At 47.7% G+C, this 24,590-nt stretch overlaps 1 long non-coding RNA gene across 1 annotated transcript; it reads right to left on the bottom strand.

Moving 5' to 3' along the window:
- Positions 1-3,896: 3,896 nt before the first annotated feature.
- On the bottom strand, positions 3,897-23,987 carry LOC119843837. Its single transcript, XR_006275903.1, has 3 exons — positions 23,549-23,987; positions 7,161-7,260; positions 3,897-5,770 (listed from the first exon to the last, which is right to left on the bottom strand). It is a non-coding gene; the product is annotated as an uncharacterized LOC119843837 (long non-coding RNA).
- Between the last annotated feature and the right edge of the window lie 603 nt (positions 23,988-24,590).

The raw sequence follows: 24,590 nt of genomic DNA, 5'->3' as shown, positions 1-24,590 counted from the left end.
ACATGGCAAGTCTATGGCAGAGTCAGGAAGAGAACCCAGGCCTCCTGACTCCCAAAGCTCTCCTATGCCCACTGAATCCTGCTGCCCTGTTGGGAAGGGCCCTGAGACTGCACTGGAGGGAAGAAGAGGCTGCGTGAACAATGGTACCTCAGGCTATGCAAATGGGCAAGAACAGTGGCACCTTCCTGTATGCGCTGGAGATCATTACTGGTGCAGAAATCCCACCCCAAGGGGATCCTCTAAACAACAGGCTGTCCTGTAAACAAGCAGGCAGTGCCCCTCCTTCGCCGGGCATGGACGGTTCCACCCATTGACTGCATACATCATATCATCTCTTGCCGTAGTTGCAGCAGCTCTCCCCAGGAGGAGCTCTGGTGCAAACAGGCCCACCATGCGTGAGCCACCTTGCTGGGAACTGGCTGTCCTCACTGGGCCCAGCCCGCCATCTAAGTGTCAGGTTTCCATTGGAGACGGGGCAAAGCCCCCTCATTTCAAAGGCAGACTCTACTTTCACCACAAATGCTGTAACATTACCCTAGCTGGGGTTTTGTCTGGGATACCACACATGGCTAAGGGCAGGGATCATACACCTGCGAATCCCGCAGGATGATAGAGGGGATCATCCAGCCTAGAACAGCTCAACAGGGGAAGGGGAAGTCAGACTGAAAATATTTAAATGCTGATTGAAGAGCGTCTGTTCCAAACCCCAGAGGTTTTTTTGTCTGAGCTCCCTAGTCTGTCCCCTGTAATCACAGGTCAGCACTGTGGGAGCGGACTTTGAAAGCACAGAAGGATCAAAGTCATTTCCTGCCCCCCCAAAAAGTGATTTCAACCCTAACAAAAGAGACAAAGGCTGCCTTTGTCCGGCTCCTTTGCCTCACCACCATTTCATAGGGGGCTCCGGGGCTAGTTGCAGGAGATTAGTGAGTGATGTTTGCTAAGTTGGACCAAACCGCTGTGAGCCAGAAGAGCCCAGGCGTGGAGGGGAGAGCTGGAAATAGTGAGCAACGGAGGACTAGAGTTGTACATTCTCCCCCACCTTTGTCTTAAATATCAGCGTCACCTCCACTCTTAGCTTCTTATTAATCCACACAGATTGTGGCCTTTTATTTTTAACTCTTATGCCTGCACTCTGCTTGCCCACAGGCTGGAAACCACCTGTTCAGCTCAGCTCCTCCAGCAAGGAGCCTGTTACAACAGCAGAGAGAGAGAAAAAGCTCCTTAAAGGTATAAGACCGCCCCATGCCTCAATTGCCCTTTGATATTCCCCACCCACCCCTGCCAGTCTTTCCTCTCATATAATTCCTCCTGAAATGCCAAGTAGCTGCCTTCCTGCCTTGCAGTGCTGCTGCAGTCAGACGAGACAGGGCCTATGGAAGTTTACATGGTTTGTAGATGGGCTGCCCAGCCATGGGCCATGTGTCTCTACCATCGTGACTCAACGCTGCAGTGTCCTCAGCGAAGGTGCCCCAGAGAGCATTGCTGGGGTGGCAGCCAGCCCACTGTACCACCTAGTGGTCCCAGCTACACTGAGCGGGTGTAGGATGCCCTAAGCTTCAGAGGGAGGCAATGCTGCTTTTATAGCTTTGGCTCCATCCCATCCCCAGGTTCATTTAAAAACAAAGCCACCAAAGATGAGACACCAGGTTGGACCACCTCCCATTCAGCCATGCAGAGCCCCAGTGAAATCTGCTCATGAAACCAGGGACCCCATATGAGCCAATGATCTTGGTGTGAAAGACTCCTTATCCCATTACCAGCCCCCTGGACCAGGCTGTCTTCCTAAAATGTTAGTTCGTTCCAAAACTATCCGACTGGCTTGGACTACAGTCTCCCCTGCCTCCTCTTGCTGCCCTTCTAAGTGCAGCCCTGACCATCCCCGTGCAGCCTAATGCAGGGCTCACCACAAAGGGTTAATTAGCTTCCCTGCCCCTCCAAGTCATCATGTTAAGGGCCTCATAATATGAGCTATTGTCGTCATCTGGTTTAGACTCAGATTCCTGTTCAGTGCTGTATGTGGCTCTTAATCAAGCCCAGCTCTGACTCACCCTCCGCTGAGCTCAGAAGCTGCTGCCTTAGTGACTTCATCCTCTTGAAATAGAAAGCTGGGAAGGGAACAGCCTCCCCCCTCTACTTTGTACCCATATAAACACACAGACACACGCACACACTCCCAGATCCCAGCCCCTGTTGCCAGGGGACTATCAGAGCCTAAAGCCAGTAACTGAGCTTTGGTCTTGCTCTCCCCAGAGACACACGAGTGATGGCAGCCCCCATTTAAAAGTTGAAAAAAAATCCCAAACACTCACGCTGCCTGGCCTGATGAAAAGGGGTCAATTCTGCAACTGACATGGCCCAGCTTTTTGATTTGCCCTCACCTCCTTTTCTCACTCTCTCCTGCCCTTGCATGTCTCTTTCCCTGTGTTCCATAAATAACGGAGAGATTCCCCCAGGTGCCCAAATTTGATTCTGGAGTTTAGGGCTGGTTCCATCGGGGGCGGGGCTGTTCAGAGCATCACAGAGAACGATCAAAATCCCCATAGTGCAACCCCAATGTGCCACAGATTCCCATGGACCTAGTATGGTAACTGAACTATAGACATGCCTCCTGCCAGGCTATAGTAATGACTTTGGGAGAAAATTGCACCTCTTTCCCCTGCATAATTTGCTAACCAGAGCTCCTCTGAAGCTGGTGTCATGGGCTTACAATGTCAAAATTTTAACACCTTGGGAGAAAGAGCAGACAAGATAAAAGCCTCCACTCTCAAGCAAACAGGTATAACAAGACACCACGTATCTGACAGTGCTGATGAAATACTAACAGCTACAGCACATCACAGAAAATATCTGACGGCAGCATACCATGTGCCATCTGCTGCATATTCACCTGAGTAATGAAAAACCTTCAATTCCCATTAAACTACTAAGATGGTGACTGCCAAATAGAATAGCTAGTGACAAATAAAACAAGAGGGTAACAAATAGAGTTAGCTTAACTATTATTTATACAAAGCTTCCTGCATTTGGAGGCAAGGTGTGACAAGGACTACGATCAAGTGCAGTGTTCATTTAGGATGTAATCCATCTGCAAGCTGGGGACTAGCTCCTGCATTGGCAAAGGGACAGATGCCATATCTAATAGGTGTTTTCCATCTCTCACTACTGTGGTCCACATTGTATTTTCCACTGCATGCATCCGATGAAGTGAGCTGTAGCTCACGAAAACTTATGCTCAAATAAATTTGTTAGTCTCTAAGGTGCCACAAGTCCTCCTTTTCTCATTGTGATCTTTGTTACACTAGTGGAAATCCAGAGCCATTCCATGGAAATCCCTGGAATTACACTGCTGTAACAGAGATCAGAATATTCATAGATTTTAAAACCAGAAGAGACCATTACATCATCTAGTCTGCCTTCCTGTATGTCGCAGGCCATTTGATTTCATCCAGTTCCCCTGTATTGAGTGCAATAACTTGTGTGGGACTAAAGCACGTCTTCTGGAAAGGCATCCAGTCTAAATATGAAGCTGTTAAGAGACAGAGAATTCACCACTTCCCTCGGGACAGTATTTCCAGTAAACTGAACCAATTATTCTACACTACCTGACAGGCGGACCAGAAGGCACCTCCATTTGAGTCGCCCGGTTGAACCTGTGTTTTTCCAGGTCTTCTCATTCTTATCAGTGTTTTAGCCAAGTTGTCCTTCAGTTTCTGCAGGGATAGTGCTTCAGCCAGCCCCCTCCCTTATTCCTGTTCACCCCTTTAAATGGGAGTTGGGGCTGAGAATAACTAAGGATGTACATCAGCCTTTGGATTATTGTACTTGAAAGGTATTGTATCATGGATTGACGTTTGGCTCGGTTGTGGTTTTGTTGAGCAAGAGGCTAGTGACTTTCCCATTAAGGATTTGGGGGAGGTTTTTAAGGGACAAAGTCAATGGGAGTTGCGTGCCTAAGTCTTCTTTATGCCCTTCAAAATCTCCCCCTCAAATATTAATTTACCTGGGAGGAAACTAAATAAGTGTTGCCTGCAATCTCTAGCCACACAATGAGTGTTCATTGAAAAATGTGCAAGGGCTCTATTTGCCTTAACTAAAGCAGAAGTTTAGAGTGTGTCTTTACGCTTGGAAGCTAGGCAGCTTGTGACTGGAGGCATCACCAACGTGCTTTTCTGCTAAGGAAGAGCAAACAGATTCTTCCAGCCTGCACAACTTATTTTTTTAGATTGAGGGAATCAAGACAGAACAAAAGTAAAGCCTCTGTGAGACAGCACAGTGGGTATTTCTCTTTTGACAGCTGCACCAGCTCTGCCTCACAAAATGGCTGCTGATAGGTAACTCACTACATACAACACAGGGTCAGTTACCCATAGGTAGGGGCATTAGTGCAGGAAGTAAATTTATGGTGCCTCCTCCTCTGTGTGGAGCCGTAGGCATAGTTCCAAGCTACCATAAAAAGGGGGCCTGGCTACCAGACTGGCCAGCTCACCCCAACCCCAAATGGGTCATGGTCTCCTGGCTGCGGGTTGGGGTGCAGGCCCTAAGCCACTAGCCACATTAGCCAGGGGTACATGCTGTCTATTCTCTACTGTGCCTTATGGTTACTCACCCAGAATTCCCCTTTCCTACCTTGGCAGGGTAACAAGAGCAAACGCTCCTTTTCCAATGGCTTACTCCTGACAGGAAGGGCAGGTTTTCACCCTCACTTGAATGAGGAAGGTAATTAGTAAATCTAGCCTGTAAAAGCCAGGACACCATGGAACTAAATTAGTTAGCAAAGACGACACATTTTAATGAATAACCATTGTATCAGAGAGGAGGAAATGATCTTTTCTGGCTCTAATAGCAGAAGATCCAAAAGGTATTGGCCTGGCTCGTGGAGGGTTGCGCTAATGAAGGAGTCACACTGCTACAAATCTGGGCCTTGAAGGACAACTTCGAGGGGCTGAGATTAAAGAGGGCAGCCTCTTCATCATGGGAATGGACAGGCAACATTCTGCCTTTCATCTTCTTTTTGCAGCTAAGTTTACCAGGATATTTAACAGCCCTTTCCTTTGAAACCCATGGTCTATCTAGGCACCTGAGCTGGCTATCCATGGAGCTATGAAAGACTCATTACATGGGACATTGAGGAAACAGTAGAATAACTGAAATCATGGCCAACCTTGCCTCGCTCAGAAAGAGGTCCCACCAGCTGACGTGGTGCAGAGCACAAAAAAGTCACCAGAGCCACCTAAAGCCACCGGCTATATGGCAAAGCCCTGGGGATACCAGGAGAGCAACAACATTCTTCTGCACTGCATCAACCACAGGGACTAGGCCCATGTCTGGTGCCATTGGGGTCAGAAGGACCCCAAGGCTGAAGACTATGTCAACGATCAATGGACAAACACTTTCCACTGAAGTCAATGAGAGAGCGCTGATCAGTTCTCCAACTGGTGTCCCTCTTCCCAGCAGCACTCCTCGGGTATAAACTTCATCCTGGGGCTAATCTCACCTGGGTGTTGGGACATGTTCCCATCCTCCAGCCTCCTTATTTCTCTTCTGTCTCCCTTTGCTAGCACAGGGAACTTGTCTTTGGGCAGCCAGCCTGCTGCAGTCTGCACTGGGGGAAGGGCTTTCCGAGCATTGGCGGTCGTCTTGCCAGCCGGCCTGCTCCTGACGCTTAGGTTTTGGGGAAGGGCTCCTTGAACTAAGGCGCACAGCTCTGGGGGACAGGCTTCCAGAATGCACTTGTGTCCTGTCCAGCCAACCTCCTTCTGCAGCCCATGGTCTGGGGAAAGAGAGGGAGTCTTCTGTCCACGTGACTTCTTCCTCCGAGAACAGAGGTTCCCACACTTCTTTGGCTGAGCCTCCCTTCAGAGATTCACGTCCCATGCATGCCCCTCTCGTGGGAGCTGGCCAGTGGCGGATTTGCCACCCCAAGCCCAGAAATAATTACTGCCCCCCCTCCCCAGCTCAGCTCCGCCTCCTCCCCTGAGCGCGCTGCCGGGTCTTGCTTCTCCCTGCAAGTGCTTGTGCACGAAACAGCTTCGCGAAGGAGGGGGGATGGGGGGGGAAACGCGGCGCGCTCAGGAGAGGAGGCAGGGCCGGGGTGGGGATTTGGGGAAGGGGACCAATGGGGCAGGGAGGGGGTGGGGAAGGGGTGGAGTTGGGCGGGGTCAGGGCAGAGGGCACGGACTGGCACTGGGAGGGGGGGGAAGCAGCCTCTGGCTGCTGTTATAAATTTGCCACCCCCTGCAAATTTGTCGGCCTAGGCGTCAATACGCCGCTGGAGCTGGCCATGCGGGGGAGGAATACCTGGTAGCCATGGGGAGCATTTCTCACCCTGTGACAGTTGAGAAAGCCTTTTCCTCCTTGCGGCTGTTAGTGGTCTGGGCTGCCGGGATCCACCTCCTGCTCCCCGCCCTGGGGCAGGGAACGGGCTGTGCTGGTGGGGGGGCCAGGAGGGGAGTGGAAGGCTGCACTCCAGGACTACTGGCCCCCCCCCCGCTGGACACAGCCCCTGACCCCAGCCCTTCAGCCCAGCTCCATCAATGTGCCCTGCACAGGCTCTGTCCAGAAGGGGATGTGGACAGGGCTCGGTGGCTGCAATGAAGGGCCGGGGTCAGAAGGATGCTCTGGCTAACCAGGGGGTCAGTACTCCAAAGCTGCAGCTCGCAGACCCAGCGTCCATGCTGGCCTGCCCAGCAGAGGGGAACTGCTAGTCATCAGCTGTAGCACTGGGGGACTGGAATGGGCTGGGAGGTCCTTACGCCCCCACTAAGCTTGTCACCCAGGGGTCTGCGCTTCCCACTTTGGGAGCTTCTGTCCTAGAGCCATGGCACATCTGAGCAGCCTCCTCGCCAGCCATTCTTCAAGGCTGTCCCGGGAGCATTGGGATGCCGCATTCAAACCTACAGGCCATGGTGCACAGCCCACAGAGACATGGTGGCATGGGAATGAGTCAGTCTGACGTTAGCCTCTCCGTTTCACGGATAGAGCCAGGGAAAATCAAACCAGACAGGCCAAAGGGGAGGGAGAGACCAGGCTGGCTGAGGGGAGAACAGTTTGCATAGCAGGGAACTTGTTTCAGATTCCACATGTTCCTTTCTCAGCATCTCTTAGAAGCTTCCACTGCAGCTAGTTCCTCTAAAAGCCAGCAAACACTCGCTTTTCCTTACCTCTTGGATCAACAAGGGGCTCAAGCTGAAGCAGGTTTGCTGAGGCACACTGGGTGTTTTGACGTCTCCTCAGCTTTGAGGCCAAGGGCAGGAGATGGGGCTGCAAAAAGGACAAATCCGGACATGAGCTAGTGCAAAGCGGTTTGTTGCCTGGGGCAAGGAGTGGGAGTTTTGTGAGCAGTCTCTGGAGCAGCAGCAGCTTCTCAGCACTGGGGGTTGGTGGAACACTAGCGAGCGCTGACTGGCGACTTTGTTCCCTCCTTGAGCTTGCCGGCTGCTGTGTAAAGGTCAGCCTAGATGGGCAAAGCAAGCTTTGTGAGCAGACTTGCTTTTAGCTAATTTACTTGTTTGTCCAGGTTTTTCTCTTTGCTTTTATTTATTTTTTGGGGGCAGTTTAAAAACAAAAACCTTCAAACCAGCAAAAAAATCCCAGACTACAAGCTGCACTCTTTCCCATGGTCACCCTCTCCCTGGCCCATCCTGGGATGGGCGCTGCCTTTTCCACCATGTCCCTTGCCTGGCAACTCCATCTACAACAAACAGCAGTGTTCTGGGTACCGGTAACATGCTATGGAAACTCTGATTCCTAGATCACTGCTGTAACCTGGCCCAGGGCAGCTGTGTCTAAGAGTGACTTCATGATCAGACAGCAGTTCACACAGGCCGCCGAACAAAGTGAGTGATGTCAGTTTGCATCCTTCTGGGAGCAAATGTCCATATTAGCCACAGGAACACTTTACCGAGGGTCAGTGATGGAGAATCCCCCACAACCATTTTTAGATCAAGACTGGACATTTTTCTAAAAGCTCTGCTCTGGGAATTACGTGGGGAAGTTCTCTGGCCTGTGTTTATACAGGAGGTCAGACTAAGTGATCACAATGGTCCCTTCTGGCCCTGGAATCTATCAATATTAAAATAAAACACCACATACCACCATCGACCTTTGCTGCCAGTCTCCAATGGAAGTAGCAGGGACAAAAAACCTAACTTGTGTCAAGACTGAGCTGATAAATATATGGAGGCGATAGTATGATGAGGTTGCCTATGATGGCACATGGCCCATTTTCAACTGCTAGCAGCAAAAATACCTCCAATAGCTGGAGATGGGGCACAGGGCTGGAGGGGAGGCGGCGTTTGGAAGGGCTCTGAGTTAGGACAGAGAATTCTTTCCCCACGTGTCTGGCTGGTGGGTCTTGCCCACGTGTTCAGAGTCTAACTGATTGATTGCCATATTTGATGTCAGGAAGGAATTCTCCTGCAGGTCAGATTGGCAGACACCCTGGGAGGTTTTGCCTTCCTCTGCAGCGTGGGGCACAGGTTACTTGCTGGTTTGAACTAGAATAAATGGTGGATTCTCTGTAACTTGGAAGTGTTTAAATCATGATTTAAGGCCTTCAGTGACTGGGCCAGAGGTTACGGGTCTGTTGCAGAAGTGGGTGGGTGAGGTTCTGTGATTGATTTTCTTTTCACCCCTCACTTTTCCCAGTGGAAAAAGGGAAATTAACTCTCTCTCTCTCTCTCTCTCTCTCTCGTTTTTTTTTTTTGGACTGGAAAATGTTAAGAGAAAGCCTTTTACATTAAGTAGGAGTGGGTTGGACACTCCAGAACACTCTCACAAGAAATATTCCAACAAAGAAAGTTTGTTGTTTCGATTTTTTTCTTGGAACGAAGAAATAAAAAGAAAACAGGGAAAGAAAAGAATTATGAAAAATTTCAAATGACAAACCTTTAATTGTCCTTTGGACATTTTTGGCAAAAATGGAATTTCTAGTTTTTCTACTAGCCCTAAGTCTGGCCCAGAACATTTATTGGGTTCCCAATTCTTCCTTCTCCTAGTACTGTGGGGTGTTGCTCCACATGCTATTAAACAGCCAGTGTGACACACCCCACTGTTGGGCAAGGTCACCCCTATCCACCACAACTCACCTCTGAAAGGTGTTGGGATCCTTCAGATAGGGTTTGTGAAGTGCTTTGAGATCCTTGCAGAACACAGGCCATGGAAATGATCAGAAAGAAGCTATTACCACCGGAGGACTCCAGCTCCCCAAGGTAGATTAGACCCTGAGAGAAAGGCCAGTACTAGAGATCATGGACGCACAGATAACTCTAATCGCTGTCCATTATTCCAGCAACTACCAAACAGAATTGCTCCTTTTGGGTTAAAATCCATTCACCTCCCAGCATCAGCTCATTAAACATTTGTTGGGGAGGGATACTCCAAGCTCTTATCTCTTAAGATCAGCTGTATTAGGAGCTTCTATACCCAAGTTGCTTCTCCCCTAAGCTTCTCAGGAGCTTTCTGTCCTTGCTCACATGCTGCTCGTCCAGGACTCTGTTAAACAGGATTTATCCAATAGCACAAGCCTGGTTGAAGTGAGCCACAGTGGTAGAATAGCAGCGCATTAAGGGTGAAATTCCCCCAAGAACCAGCACAAAGCCATTCGCCTCTGCACTGATAGTGTAAGTAGTGCATAGAGACTGTACTGGCCCAATGCACTAGGGTCAGTTTCACCCTAAAAGGATGACTTGCATACAGTCGGCTGCATGCCCCACACAATAACAGCTTCAGTCTTATAGTCGTGCTCCGTATCGTCCTCCGTATCCAGGACCCTACCTGCCACTGAACAGCACTCAAAGTTCCTACAACTCAGCCCAAGTTCAGCTACTGTGGTTGAGAACAATTTTCAGACGGATTAATTTGCGGCGGTGCAGGAGGAAAGGGAGGACACTGTAGCTTTTTGTGAACATCAAGCTTTTTATTTAATACATTTTTTAACCACAGATCTCAGTTAAGCTTTTAATGGATGGGTTCCTGGCCAAAGGCAGTTGCAAATTGATTGCAGCCGAAATGGCAAGTGAAGACAAATATAGTGCAGGCTGCCTACAGGGAGAATCCACAGAGGAAACTGCACAGACTATTTCTGGTGCATTGTCTCTGCTGCTCACAGTATTTCAAATTTTGGTTTCTCCTTAAAACTATTTTTCTGTGAGACATAGGGAAAGTCACTCCTCTGCGGAAGGAGATGAGCGTTCTGCTCTGCAGGGAATTCTAGTCCAAATGGTTGTGGTCATTTGTTTAAGACCCTGGGCCTGTTAGCTGCCTGAGAAACTAGAAGTTCATTGGCAAGAGGTTTGGCTGGAGAGCCCTGACAAGGCAGAGTGATCCTGGGATCTGACCCAAGGTTGATATGGTTGGGAGGGAAACACTAAATAGAACTACCGAGTCTGTATATTTATCCAAACCGATTCCGTTAGCCTGTGAGCACAAATAGCTTGGACTAGAATGTAAACTTTGTTTGTCAGTTTCTGATAGACATCACACAGGAAACATATTGAGCCAGGTTCCTATTCCACATGCACCTGGGGGAACACTGCTGATTTAAACTGTGTTAGTCCAGAGTGGCACAACTATAAAGGAGACCAGGCCCTAACGCACTCTGTATTGAGGAAGTCTTTGGAGCGCATTAATTCAACAATATCCCACATCACCAACCATATGGAGCTACTGTAGCAGCAGATGGCCTGCAGTAGTGCCATCCCCCAGAAGTAGAGCTCTGTAGGCACAACCATGGGGTCATTTTAAATCCCCCTTTGCCCTGAAACTTAAGTGAGGAAGAGTTTGGAATGTTGCGTGGGTTTGTGACTGTTTCCAAACTCAATGAGACTCTCACAGCTGCACAGAAATATGAACAGATACTAAAAGCTCTTCTGCATTTTTATCCTTTTATATCTATAGTTGTGGAATTCATAACGGAGTCACCGTGATTTGATAAAAAGATTGTGGTCTTTGAGTACCTTCAAATGCTGAATTGACTGTGCTCAACCTCAAACTGGTTCTTCTAGTCACTCTCCCCCAAAACACACTTAATTGTGTTTGGGTTGAAATAAAAAAACCTAATATTTTACTCTTAGAGCTTGTGACCAGTGGTGCCTGGGGGCAGCCCTCACTGGAAATGCCAAGGTCAGGACAGGCTGCAAAGTCCCAACCACAGCTTGGATGGGTCATTCAGTCCTTTGTTTAGAGCTTCAGTTTATAGCAAAGCTCCTCCAGAGGTGAGACGCAAGACTGAAGACCAGATGGAGGAGCTGCAGCTGCCTTTTATAGTCTTTTGCCATGCGGCCTGCGATCCCTTTGTTTCAAACACAAGCTGCTCAGCACATGGCTTGGAAGCCTTTTCTGTCCATAGGCATGCCTCTGCATGCCTTGCTGAGTTATAAGGTGTATCTGCCTTCTCTCGATAGGTCAGTTGTATAGCTGATGGTCCTTAATGGGTTATCAAGCAGCTAGTCAGAGCTGATGGCAAACTGTCTGGGGGTGTCACCTAAAAGCATAGCACACATTTTGTAATACAGACACATATCTATAACCCAAAATACAAAAGGTGATACATGAGATCATCAGATTTGGCAAATCATAACAGTTTTGCAGATATTCTATTTGGCATATCTGACAACTCATTGCAATTTTACAATATTAATATTCATAATATCCTCAAGTGTCCCTAGATTCCATACAGCGTCACAGAGCTCTTTTCGGAAAAAAATCTCAAAGCACTTTACCAGAGGGAGTTTTTGTCTCAATTTTACACATGGAAAGATGGAGGCAATGAGGAATATAGTCAACATTTTGAAGAGGATCCACTGATTTTCAGTGTCTAACCAGACACCCCTTAAGCCTTGTATTCAGTAGCACTGGGACCCTGCAACTCCTCCTGAAGTCAATGGGAGCTACGAGTGCTCAGCACTCCACAAAACCTGCATCAAGTTGGGCACCCAAAAATCAGTGTCCACTTTTTAAAATTCAGGCTTTAGTGACCTGTCCAGGGTAACACATGAAGTCAGGGAAGAAGCCAGTAGTCCCAAATCAGTCCTCTGGTTCTAGTATTCACTTATAGTTTGATCTAGAGCAGAGATTCTCAGCCTGGGGGATCACACACAGGTGTTGGAGGGAGGAAATCACCATCACAGTCCTTTCCGTGTTGTATGTGGGAGGAAAGTTCCAATATGTGAAAAGGGGGGTGCAGTATGGAGAAGGCCGAGAACCAGGTACCACTGCTGAGGTTATATGATTGCAAAAAACAAAAACAACCCACTGTTCTACCTCCCATGCTATTTACTATAGTCTGAGTTACTAGATTCCGAATTTAAACACCCAGCATTTGGGGGTGGGTGTCATTCAATTAACCCTCTCACTACCATAGATTCCAAGGCCAGCAGGGTCCATTGTGATCATCTAGTCTGACCTCCTGTAGAACACCAGCCAAAGAACTTCCCCAAAATAATTCCTTACAGTGTATGTTTTAGAAAAACATCCAATCTTGGTTTTTAAAATAGTCAGTGATGGACAAAGACACTTGGTAAATTGTTCCAATGGTTAATTATTGTCACTTTTAAAAATGCACACCTTATTCCAGTCTGAATTTGTCTAGCTTTGACTTCCAGCCATTGGATCATGGTATACCTTTCTTTTCTACAATGAACAGCCCATAATTAAATATTTGTTCCCCATGTAGGTACCTATAGATTGTGATCAAGTCACCCCTTAACCTTCTCTTTGTTTAGCTAAATAGATTGATCTTCTTTGAATCTAAGGCATGTTTTCTAAGCCTTTAATTATTCTCATCACTCTTCTCTGAACCCTCTCCAATTTATCAACAGCCTTCTTGAATTGTGGGCACCAGAACTAGACACCGTATTCCAGCAGTGGTCACACCAGGACCAGATATGGAGGTAAAATAACCTCTCTACTCCTACTCAAAATAACCTACTCTACTCCTAACTATCCCAGGATCTTATTAGCCCTTTTGGCCCTAGTGTCACACGAGGAGCTTGTGTTCGGCTGTTTATCACCACAACCCCCAAGTAAAAGAGGATTGCTGAATGGGACAGTATGTACGTTTATACATTGTCTAGCACAAGGGGGCCCAGGTCCATGGCTAGGATTCCCAGGCACTATGTTAATACAAGTAATAGGCTGGTCTGGAGCTATGTAAATATTCATGTGCTCTCAACTAAGAAGCTAATGCTTTTTAAAATGGCGAAGTCTGCCTTGTAAGCTGGGGCTGGGCTGAGGTTCCATGGGAGATTTGCACAATGTCACACATGCTAGAAAAGCTGTACCCAACCCCAGCTTCACACGGCTGTCAGAGAAGCAGGAGGCAGTAGACTCTGAGCTGACTCAGGCAGCGTCTGGCTCTCTTCAGCTCCCTGCCTGCTTCAGCTGCATTAAGCAAAGTGCGTGCATTCATGCAGGACAGACCCACTGTGTGTGTCAGTAAGTAACTGTGTCATGTTTAAATAACACAGCTCCTAGTTACACTGGCTGCCCCCTGGAAGGAAGTAAAGCAAGTGTGGGAGGGAAGGAACTAGGTCAGAAAAACACACTGAAAAATGTGACAGGACACTTAGGATACTCTGAAGGTAGCAAGAACATTTCCTTGGCTGGAGTTTGATTTACCAACCGTCTCTGCAGCTTGATTTCTAGAAAAGAAAAAGCCACATGCAATGTGCATGCCTGCTCTTTTTATATGTCCCAGTGTGGACATTCCAGTTCATTTAGATGAGGCTAGCTTTGGAGCGTGCCTATACCTACTTACTCAACTTTGCTTTGGCGTAGGTTAAAAATTCAGCCCCCAAATGCTTCATGCAACATGCACATGGTTAGACCCCACTGTACTTTCAGAGAGGGAAAGCAGGGCAGTATCTGAGGTGCAGTGGAGTTTCTCTCGGGGAGTCCAGGGCAAAACTGGCTCAACCACTGTGCGGCAAACAGCGGGTGGAGAAGAAATTATGTTGATTTGAAAACTCAAGATGTGGTCATGGAATAAACATTAATGGAAATTGAATGATGGGGCATATTATGAGACAAAAGACCAAAAAGGACACACACCGCTGGGTGCACAGAGGCAGAGGATTGGAGTCCTAGATAGAAGCTCCATCCAGACAGCTTGTTCAGAACTGAGGGCGGGGGTGGGAGTCTTGAATTTGAACGATCTGCAGTTGGCTCCTAGAGCGAGGGGCAGAAAGTCTGTGGGTTGCATCCTGTGAGGAGAGGAAGCACTGCTGGGCTCTTAGGAGCTGAGGCTGCCCTGATTAGGGGTAAGAAGGAGGAAGGTTACCGAGTGCTATCATTTGGTTTGTGTCATGTATACTGGGGTTCAATGGGGGGTTTAGTGTTTTGTCAAATCCAGGGGTTGGAGGCAGCATCACTGGGGGTTTGACGAGATCTGCAAGGTCCCAGAAGAGACGGGTTGTGACATATCCTCTAGCTCAATAGTTCTCAACCTGCAGCTCGCAGGCTGCTTGCAGGCCAATGAGCAGACAGCTACAGCCCATGTGACACTCTCGGGGCTATACAGGTAGTATTGGATGCGGCCCACAATGGTAAATAGGTTGAGAACCACTGCAGTAGGGCTGCAAGATGTAGTCATCACTGCACGAAGCTGCTTTAAATAATCAGCCCTAAGACGCTTACTACAATTGTTCCAAAGCAGGCAGGCGGGGGAGGAGCTTTTATTTAAATGACCTTGGACTAAGCAGTTCTTGGCTTTGTTTCCAATTTGCCCCAACATCTGGCTTTTTTACAGCTGGGTTTGCAGAGTGTTCTCCCAGGGTACATCTAGACGGCAATGTAAACTCATAGTGGGACTCAAGGCAGCTGACCCGGGTTAGAGAACCCTGGGCTGTAGCGTCTACACTTTGTTTTAAGCCTCACTTAAGACTTTTCTAACCCAGGCTCGAACCTAGGGCTCTGGCATCCACACTGTAGTGCACAGACCTGATTCAAAGTAGGCATATCCCAGAGTCCCTAATGCCCCCTCCCGAAACATGGCCGCTCTAGCCCTAGGACCATGGTGCACTGTGGGAAAACTTAACTGCCCGCCTTGCATGTTACCAGAAAGCAGCCTGCTTTGCAGAAGGCTTGATCAATTCACTGTCCATTGCAAACCCAGGAGGCTCTCTGACAGTCTGCATGCAGATCAATGATCAGAAGATAATGGGTTAATGCTGACCTGAGCTACTGCCATTTGCCAAGGTGGGGAGGTGCTTCTATTTTCAGTGGAGCGGGTTGCAGATTGTTGGGATAGAGAGGACTAAGGAAGCTGTCCCACAGGATTGTGGGATACTTCCAGCTGACTTCTGGGACCCAAGTCAAGCAGGGCTGGGTCTACACTGCAAAGCAATAGGGCTTGGACCCTGGGTGCTGATCTTGGAGCCTCCAGCCCTGCAGGGACCTGGGTCCGAGTTTTGGGTTAGCACAATAGCAGTGTAGGTGCCGGGGGGCGGGGGTTAAGATTGAGCACAGTCTTATGTTACCGTATAGACATATCCTCAGTTTGGTCTAGGACAGGGGTTGCAAATGTGTCCTTTGAGAGGTGGGATGGGGCAGGAAACATGAATTACACAACTGAGAAAGACTCTGCATGTTCCAGTCTTTGGAGGCTAGGGGGTCAGAGAATCCTCAGCATTGTAGTTTGCACTGCCTGAAATCACGATGGGTTGGACAGGTCAGCTAGGCTCCATACAGAGGCTGACATAGCTGTGGTCTTTGCTACACTGACTAACTCATTAGGGAAACAAGGACAAGAGTAGAAAAGCCAAGGAAAGGCTACAAACCGGGCGGTTTCTCCTACACTTTAGCAGCAGATTTTCCCTTCTGTACACAATCTACCATACCCATCGCTGTAGGTATCAGCAGTTTAGTGAGTCAGTGTAAATCCAGACCTAGCACCTCATCCTCTACTGCCTGACACCCGTTGGAGTCATTTTCACTTGTGCCAGGCGAATAGACAGTGTTACCTTTCTGATCTGGTAACATTTTTCGCAAACGTAAGTCACCCTGGAATCTCTGACAAGGAGGATGGGGTTAAATTAGGTTTACAGCAACACTGTAGTATGTCTACACTGCAAGGAGAGCAGCATGCGAAGCCATACCCGAGTGACAGACATGCCAAACCCGCAGAAAAAAAAAATGCAAAAACTGGGCTTGTTTTTGGCTTGTACCTTCTTTTTTTTTTTATTGGCTCCCGGCAAGCAGGGGCACGTGTGGGGGAAAGAGAGTCATGGGTGCACACTGGGCCCACCACAGTCCCAGACTGAATGCCGGGGTAGGGTGGGGTGTGGAAATCTAGTCACATAGAGGGTTGGGGTTCTTAGGGATTGGCTTGTTTTGAAATGGGGTTAGCTCGATTTTTGGCTTATTGTGAAAGTCGGGGTGCTTATTTACCGCGTGAAAGTTGGCAACTGTGCTGAGCGAGCTTTGATCGAGTTAGCTCCAAGGGCAATCGCAGTCCAGGCATGGTAGCATGCCTTGCAGCACTGGCTAGCTGCTTGAGTGCATACAGAGGGTCCTGCTGCAATTTCATTGCTGCTAGTACCTATGCTAGCTAAGTCAATGCTAGCTTGGACCTGGCTACACATGGTGCAGTCACACATCTGAGTGTAGCTCAGACATGCCCTCTAGCAAAAAGATAGGCCTTTTGTTTTCTCCTGAATGCACTATAAGCCTGAAGTGTGTTAGGCTTGGGGGCTAACCACAGTTTGCGCTGCCTCCAGCTCCTGCTTGCCTGAGACAGCTCCATCATTCTCAGGGGCTGCAGATATTGCAGACAACGTTGGTACCAGGAGAGAGGTGGGTCTGATACAACTAACTGCTGGAATTCTTAGTGGCACCAGCTCTATGCCGGCTAAAGCAATTACACACACTCATCTTCATCTCCTCCTGCTCTGCATGGCTTTCTGGTCATCTGCATTCATGGAGCTTAACCTGCATTTTTCTGTGCTTTTACAGCCACCTTTGTCAGGGAGAGCAAGGCCTGAATGACAATCAGAGCCATGCAAAGGCTCAAGGAAAAAGTTAATTAACTTTTATGGCTCTGATTGTTTCAGAGGGAACATTTCTGCAGTGAAGGGAACTGGAGGGTCACATTTTAAGACACAGATGCCCCTGCCCCATTAAGGTAAACAGCATGCTTATTCACTAAGAATTTATAGGGTGTTTAGATGCCATTGGTCCCTAGCGAAGATTGGCAGACACAGAGCATTAGTCAAGATCCAGACAGCACCACACACCAGTATGAAAGAGGGAATTGATTTAAAAGCTAGTACATGGGGAGTCCAACTTTCCCTGCTTTGTATGGCTCCTTCTCTGCCTTTGGTTCAGTTCATTTTTCCATCTCACTTTTATTCTTCACCATTTGCCCTGTTCCTTGCTAGCTGTTGCCAACTTGTGGCTGACCCTTAGGCAGTCAGCACAGACTAACAGCCAAGTTCCTAGTGGACAGTGCTCCCAGATACGGGGGAGTTGGGGCAGGGGGGAAGTGGATGTTATTTCAACCAGCCCCTGCCTACGGAAGAGTGGAATTATTTTACACTTCTGTTGGAACCCCCATGAAGTGCCCCCAGAAAAAGGGATTACACTGGATTGATGAGACTACTAACACTGATATTACCAGCAAGTCAGTTTAGACCTTGGCTTCTTTTCCCAGTCCTGCCACGGGGGACTCTCCCTCTCCACACCCCCATCACATGAGAGGAGTGACCAAGATGGTATGTCCAGAGTCTTCGTGGCAGCCCCAGAAGTTGCTTGAGTGAGAAGCCCAAGCTGCTTCTGCCTGGAGAAGAAAAGGAAAAACTTGGGCTCTGAGCCGAGTTGCTTCTGCAATGACTGCAGGCGTTTCGGCAACACCTCTCTGCTCAGAGATGCTCTGCACCACCTGAGTTCATAGTGACAAGGGCCAGTCCCCACTCACAACCTGCAAAGATCTGTAGTGCGCTCTCAAGCAAACGGCCACAGCTTTTCTAGTGCACAAGGCACATTCTCTTGCCGGGTTCTTTAACCCCTGAATTAATAGCAATGCCTTTGCAGAAGCTTGAGAACAGCTTTCTTTTCCCTTTTAAGTTTGTTCTTTTCTGAGCAGCAGACACAGGTTTGCTTCTCAGCCCTGTGGTTTCCATGCCATAAAAAAAAAAAAATAAAAAAAAAATCTAAGATGGCTCCTTAGTTTTCTTGCCTTTTTTGTGCATCACCAGCCTCTCCCTTAAAGAGATATTAGCCCCAAAACAAACCAAAGGTTAAAGGTGGACATTTGGGACAGGGCAGTTCTCACTGCTGATTCCTGCAGGGAAGTCACTAATGGTTCATCAGTCCAGGTTTCGTGAGCCTCAAGATATGCTGCAAGATATTAAGTTCAGCCAGGACTTGGTTGGAGTGGCCACTTTCCACAGGGCCTTTCCATTCTTTTAGGGCTTGAGTCAGCATCCATTGAAGCCGATGGAAAAGCTCCCATTGAGTTCACTGGGCACTGGATCAGGCTGTAATGGTGTAGGCCAATATTCCGTAACTCCGATGTGCAGGTGGCATTGAGGAGTGGAGGTGGCGCATGCTGCGTAGGCAAATCCCTGGGCTATCCTGAATGTCAATCAACTTACTGCATCACATCTCTCCCGGCCCTTCCCTAATAGTGACTGAAATACAAGAGATGGTCTTGAAAGTGCCATGCTTTGTACCCCATGACTACCTTTGCTGGGTGATCTCCAAAGAATGCACTTTCTCCGATGGATACTGCCTTAAGGGGCCCATTATTTTAAATAGTGAATCTGGTCACTTTTCTTTAATGTTGTCCCAGAGGAGGGTTTTGGCAGCTGGGAACAGAGGTCAGATTGGGAGCGCTTGTCAGTGCAATGGGGTGTGACGCTATTCAGCCTCCCGCCTCCATCCTGTCTTCTGGCTCTTCACATCAGTTATGACTTGCTCCCTGCCTTTAGCGACTATGGGATCCAGCTCTCTCTCTCTCTTTCTCCCCACTTCACCCAGATTTCATACCTCCCTAACGAGATGCTGGATGCAACACAGTCGGGGGTACAGGTGATGCCTGTACTACATTGTACTGTAGCCATCTGCACCACACATGCTTCTGCTTCCGTGGTGCAGGTCTTTCTAAACATAGGTGAGGTAGGTATTGAGCATTCCAGACTAAGAGAATGGCAGCAGCCAAAGGAAGACGCATTTCTAGCCTGCTGTAAATAAAACTGCAAGTAGACTATTATTATTTCAGGGCACTTGAAATGCTGTGTGCATTTCCAGCACTCAGACAAGAAGCTAATGAGCTCTACAACCCCTTCCAGGCTGTCCCCAGGTTAACAAAAAGGGAGAAGACTTGGGAATGCAGTAAAGTGATTAAATTCCAGCTGAATCTCCAACTCTGAGAAACCCAGCAGGGTCATCTGGGCCAGATTGGAAACTCCACACAGTGCGAGAGAGGAAGTTTGAAACCCTTTGAACCAACAGCCTACATCTGGTACATAATTCAATTATGAGTATATTTCATGTCTAAGAAGAGCCAAGCTTATTTTTCAACACCACTGGTGACATACTAGAAAACAAAGTTGGTTCCATGATTACTGCATGCCTGCCAGGTGAGTGGTCAAACTGGAGACCTTATTGCAAATCTTTTGAATGGCATATTGCAGAATCTTCAAATACCATTAGTCTAGGAAGAGCTTAAGGACAACTGCTCCTATGCTCAGAACTCCCACATGGATACAAAGATTCTCTCACTCATCACCACACTACTTGGAGGTTATGATAGCCACTCCAGTGCAAAGTTTTGAACTATTACGTGTCCCTTGCATTAGCTAGTGAGAGGAAGGAAGGCCGAGTGGTTAGGGCACTAGCCTAATATCTTTGAGACCTAGGGTCAAAGCCCTGCTCTGCCACAGCTTTCTTGGGCAGGTCTTAATCTCTCCACGCCTCAGCTCCCCATCTGTAAAATGTGGATACTAGAACTGCCCAACCTCACAGGGGGGTTCTGAGGCTAAATACATCAGAGATCTAGAGGGGCTTGGACACCACAGTACTGGAGGTCTAGCTAAGACAGGCAGGCAGTGAACACAAAGCTGTATGAAAAAGGAATAGCTTATTTTAAGAAAACCCTACATTTAACATCTGTTTCTCAGAGTTGAGACTTTACATTTCTGCACTCTTGTCACTCCCTTTCAACTGCCTTGGGACGCCTTTGCCTGCTTCAGCCTTCATGCCCCCTTCCATGTAGAAAAGTCACACTGGAAACAGACTGGAGTTTTGGTCGGAGGCCCAGCTCTCATTAACAACAGTGATGAAAACTTGTCCCTTCCACCCAGAGAAGTCGGTCCAATCAATGATATTACTTCACCCACCTTGGATCTCATATCCTTGGACCAACACAGCTAGAGCCCCACAGCGAACAATGACATTGACAGACATTCCAGCCAAATTCAATCACAACCCATCAGAGCAATGTTGGCACAGCCTCCTCCTCACTCGAGCAGAGGAAGGCCTCAAAGAGAAATGAATCAAATGCACACTGGTGGGGGAATCATTCCCTCTTCAACCCAAGGACTATGCTTTGTGCACAGCACTGAAGTCAGTAGGGGGCTTCAAGACAAGAACCACTTCCTCCCGCAGCATCCTTTCCTTCACCCCTCCACTCCCTTCATTCTCTCCTGTTCTAGCAGCACCATTTAAAAATGACAGTGCCTGGACCTGGGGAGACCTTTCCCTGAGTTCTGCCTTTGGATAGGCTTTTGTTATTAAGCTGGTTACTCCATTTCCCTTCTCTACAGGGGACAAAGATTAATCGGAAAATGTTGCAGCTCCTTGGCTCCATCCCCTGGAAGAGAGGCAAGAATCTAGTGAAGAGGCAGAACTCCGATTAACCTCCGTGAAACCATCACTTCACTCTCTGGAGACAGACCAGGAGCCCAGCAAAACGCAATTTCCTAGGTCTGTTGTGAGCTGTCACAGAGGCTTTCTTGATCCCTGAGAGAAAAAGGAGAGAGAGAGAGAGAGAGAGAGAGAGAGAGAGAATAGGAAATCAAAGGGATTTCATGAAGTCAGACCAGGAGAGCACTATTCCAGCAGCGCTTTCAGGTCAGGCTAGCCAGGAATTAACATACAGTTCTTTCAGAGGCTTCACTTACTCTTCCCAGTCACAAGGGGTGGTTTGCTTCCCATTTCTTCAGCTACTTTTCTAGCTTTTTTCCCCCTCACATGCTCTTAGCCTGAGCTCTAAACAGCCTAAGAGCAGAGGCCAGGCATCTGATTCACTAAGACAGATGGAGCCTGATTTTCAGAGGGGCTGAGCATTCAGAGCTCCCCTTGGCTTCAGCTGGAGTTACATTAAAGAAAAGTGACCAGATTCACTATTTAAAATAATGGGCCCCTTAAGGCAGTATCCATCGGAGAAAGTGCATTCTTTGGAGATCACCCAGCAAACAAACAAAGACCGAGGCCCAAAGTTCACAGTGGAAAAAAAAACTGACAAAGTCACTAGGTGGTTGCAGTGCTGTGCCATTGCTGGGGGGAAATATTTTGAAGGAGGCTGTGTGTACATTAGGGCTTATTACTAATATTGCTGGGTAGGTGCAGGACAAGCTGCCTTCCTTCAGACAACCCTACCAGTGTAACCCAGTCTCCCACCTGTACCATCCCTGCTATTCTAAGCTCTTGGCCTTTGCCGGTGAGAGCACCAGCCATGCTGTCCAGGTCTCAAACACTACACAAGTATTCTCCATCTGGAGATTATTTACCACCAAACCTACTTCAGTCAAAACAGACTAGACACAAATCTTCTTTGACAGTAGCCTAGTGGATTGCGGGGAGAAGAAGAAGTAGACATGATGTATCTTGATTTTAGTATGTCATGTGGGACTGTGTCAAAAGCCATTCTCATAAGCAAATTAGGGAAAATACGGCCTAGATTAAATTACTATAAAAAGTGGATGCACAACTGGTTGAAAAACCATATTCAGAGAGTAGTTATCAATGGTTCACTGTCAACCTGGGAGGACCTATCTAGTGGGGTCTCTCAGGGGTCAGTCTTGGACCTGGGACTAGTCAATATTGTAATTAATGACTTGGACAATGAAGTGGAGAGTGCACTTATAACATTTGCAGAGGACACTGAGATGGGAGGTGTATGTTGCATGAACTTTGGAGGACAGGGTTAGAATTAAATGACCTTGATAAATTGGAGAATTGGTCTGAAATCAACAAGATGAAATTCAATAAAAGATAAGTGCAAAGTACTTCACGTAGGAAGGGGAAAAAAAATCAAATGCACAACTACAAAAATGGGGAATAACTGGCTAGGGGGTAGTACTGCGGAGAAGGATCTGGGGGTTATAGTGGATCACAAATTGAATGAGTCTAAGATGTGATGTAGTTTCAGAAAAGGCTAATATTCTAGGGTGTATTCACTGGAGTGTCATAAGCAAGCACAGGAGTGAGTCCTGAGCTGGAGCATGGTGTCCAGTTCTAGGCACCAGGCTTTAGGAAAGATGTGGACAAACTGGAGAAAGTCCAGAGGAGAGCAACAAAACGATAACAGGTTAGAAAACTGGGTATGTTTAGTCTTTAGAAAAGAAGACTGAGGGGGTACCTGAAAAACAGTCTTTAAATATGTGAAGGGCTGTTATAAAGAGGGTGGTGATCAAGTGTTCTCCACTGAAGGGAGGACAAGTAGTAATGGGCACAAATTGCAGCAAGGGAGTTTTAGGTTCGACAACAGGAAAAACTTTCTATCTATAAAAAGACAGTTAAGCTCTGGAATAGGTTACCAAGGCAGGTTGGGGAATCCCTGACATTGGAGGTTTTTAAGAACAGGTTGGACAAAACACCTGTCAGGGATGGTCTAGGGATACTTGGTCCTACCACAGTGGAGGGAAAATCCCCTCCAGCCTCCAAGTGCCGTTTACATCCCCCACAGTGAGCATCGCTGAGCTTTCATACTTTTCCAATTTAAAGAGTCAGGGAAAGCAATGGAAACAAAGGGTATCCGCCCGCCCCCATTCCCTGTTTGTCAAAGGACTTTTTGCTGCCTCCATAGAGTTTGGCTAGACCAGATGCAGATAAGCAGATCGCCTGAGGGAAGACAGGGAGGGAGGAAGCCACACAAACATTTGAGGTATGTTCTGTACAGGGAAAAATCCACACACTCCCCAGGTCACAAGGGGACAATGGCAGCCTGGGGTACATCACCTGCAGTTCCACCTCCAAAGTACCATGGGGAACTTCACTGGGTCCTGCATGTGCCAGTCAAGGAATGGTGAGACTTAGACTTGCTGCCCAAAATTCTAGTCAGAGGCGAGGGGCATAACTGTTATTGCTGATATTATTGCATGGCACATCAGCACATAAACCAGCCTAATTCTCACCAGAAATTCAGAGCTTTACTAATTCTGTACACTGTGGCTACAAGGGTGGAAAGAAATGCAAAGCCAGCATTCATAAACTAAAGAGAGAGCATGCAATAACTCAGCCTACGTTTACAGACTCCTCACACCCAAGTTACATAGTCATCCATGGAGGGGCCTGCCAGGCTATATAGCCTTTAGTCCTCCAACCCTACCTGCTTATGTCTTCATATGGGGTCTTCTTATTCCTCTCTGGCATCGCGGATGGCTGGACTGCTCTTCTCACTGACTTTTTAGTCAAATTGCTTCTATTTTCTAATCTTGAAGACAAGCATTAAAAATAAAGCTGCAAACACTTTGCGCAGCTCAATCCACTCCTGAGCGGCAGTTAGGGTTAAGCCAGTGTGTTCCTTGACCTGCCAAGTTTTAAAATCCAACCCGGGTAACTTAAGCACAGTCTTGCAGGGAGTCAGCCTGCAGTTTACTTAGCTGGTTAGATTCCTCCTCCTCCAACAGAACTAGTTGAAGTGCAGCTGAAAGGACACAGGTGCTATCACTCCAGTTAATGAATGATTGCTTGAGCTAATGCACCTGCACTCAGATCACCTCACTCACATTGGACTGAATAGAGATGCTCACAGGTATAAGGTTATTTATAAGTATGGGCCTTTGGAGGATTCTGTGGGTATTTAGGTGACTGACTACTTAAATACCTTTAAGGATCTAGCCAAAGTGATTTAATCAAAGTCAACATAGTAGTAGCTGTGTCGGTCCCAGGATATTAGAGAGACAAGGTGGGTGAGGTCATATCTTTTATTGGACCAACTTGCAAACTGCATTTTGCTGTGATGCTGCAAGTACCTTTCCCAGACCTGAAGAAGAGTGGTGTGTGGCTCGAGAGCTTCTCTCTCTCACCAACAGAAGTTGGTCCAATAATAGATATTACCTCACCCACCTGGTCTCTCTCATCAAAGTCACACACAGAACCTGCAGTAGAGCTAGGAATTGAACCAAATCTGCTGAGTCCCAATGCAGTTAGGTGCCTGAATCCCCAGACCATCCTTCCTGTCTTATGTGACTTCTCTAAACTCTGTCATGCAGCACGGCCAGGTCTATGATAAATGGGGCATCACAGGACAGAAGTGGTAGCATTACCATGACCAAAAGCATTTTTGCTGGCCATGTATAACAAAGTAACCAGGATTAGTCAACACAAGCTGCTGCTGAACTTTTTTTCCATTCCCTTTTAAGACCAGA

Source organism: Dermochelys coriacea, chromosome 15, assembly GCF_009764565.3.
Source record: "Dermochelys coriacea isolate rDerCor1 chromosome 15, rDerCor1.pri.v4, whole genome shotgun sequence".
In the NCBI taxonomy this organism is placed as follows: domain Eukaryota; kingdom Metazoa; phylum Chordata; order Testudines; family Dermochelyidae; genus Dermochelys; species Dermochelys coriacea.
The sequence above is the reverse complement of the archived record's forward strand: the minus strand, read 5'-3'. Positions and strand labels throughout refer to the sequence as shown.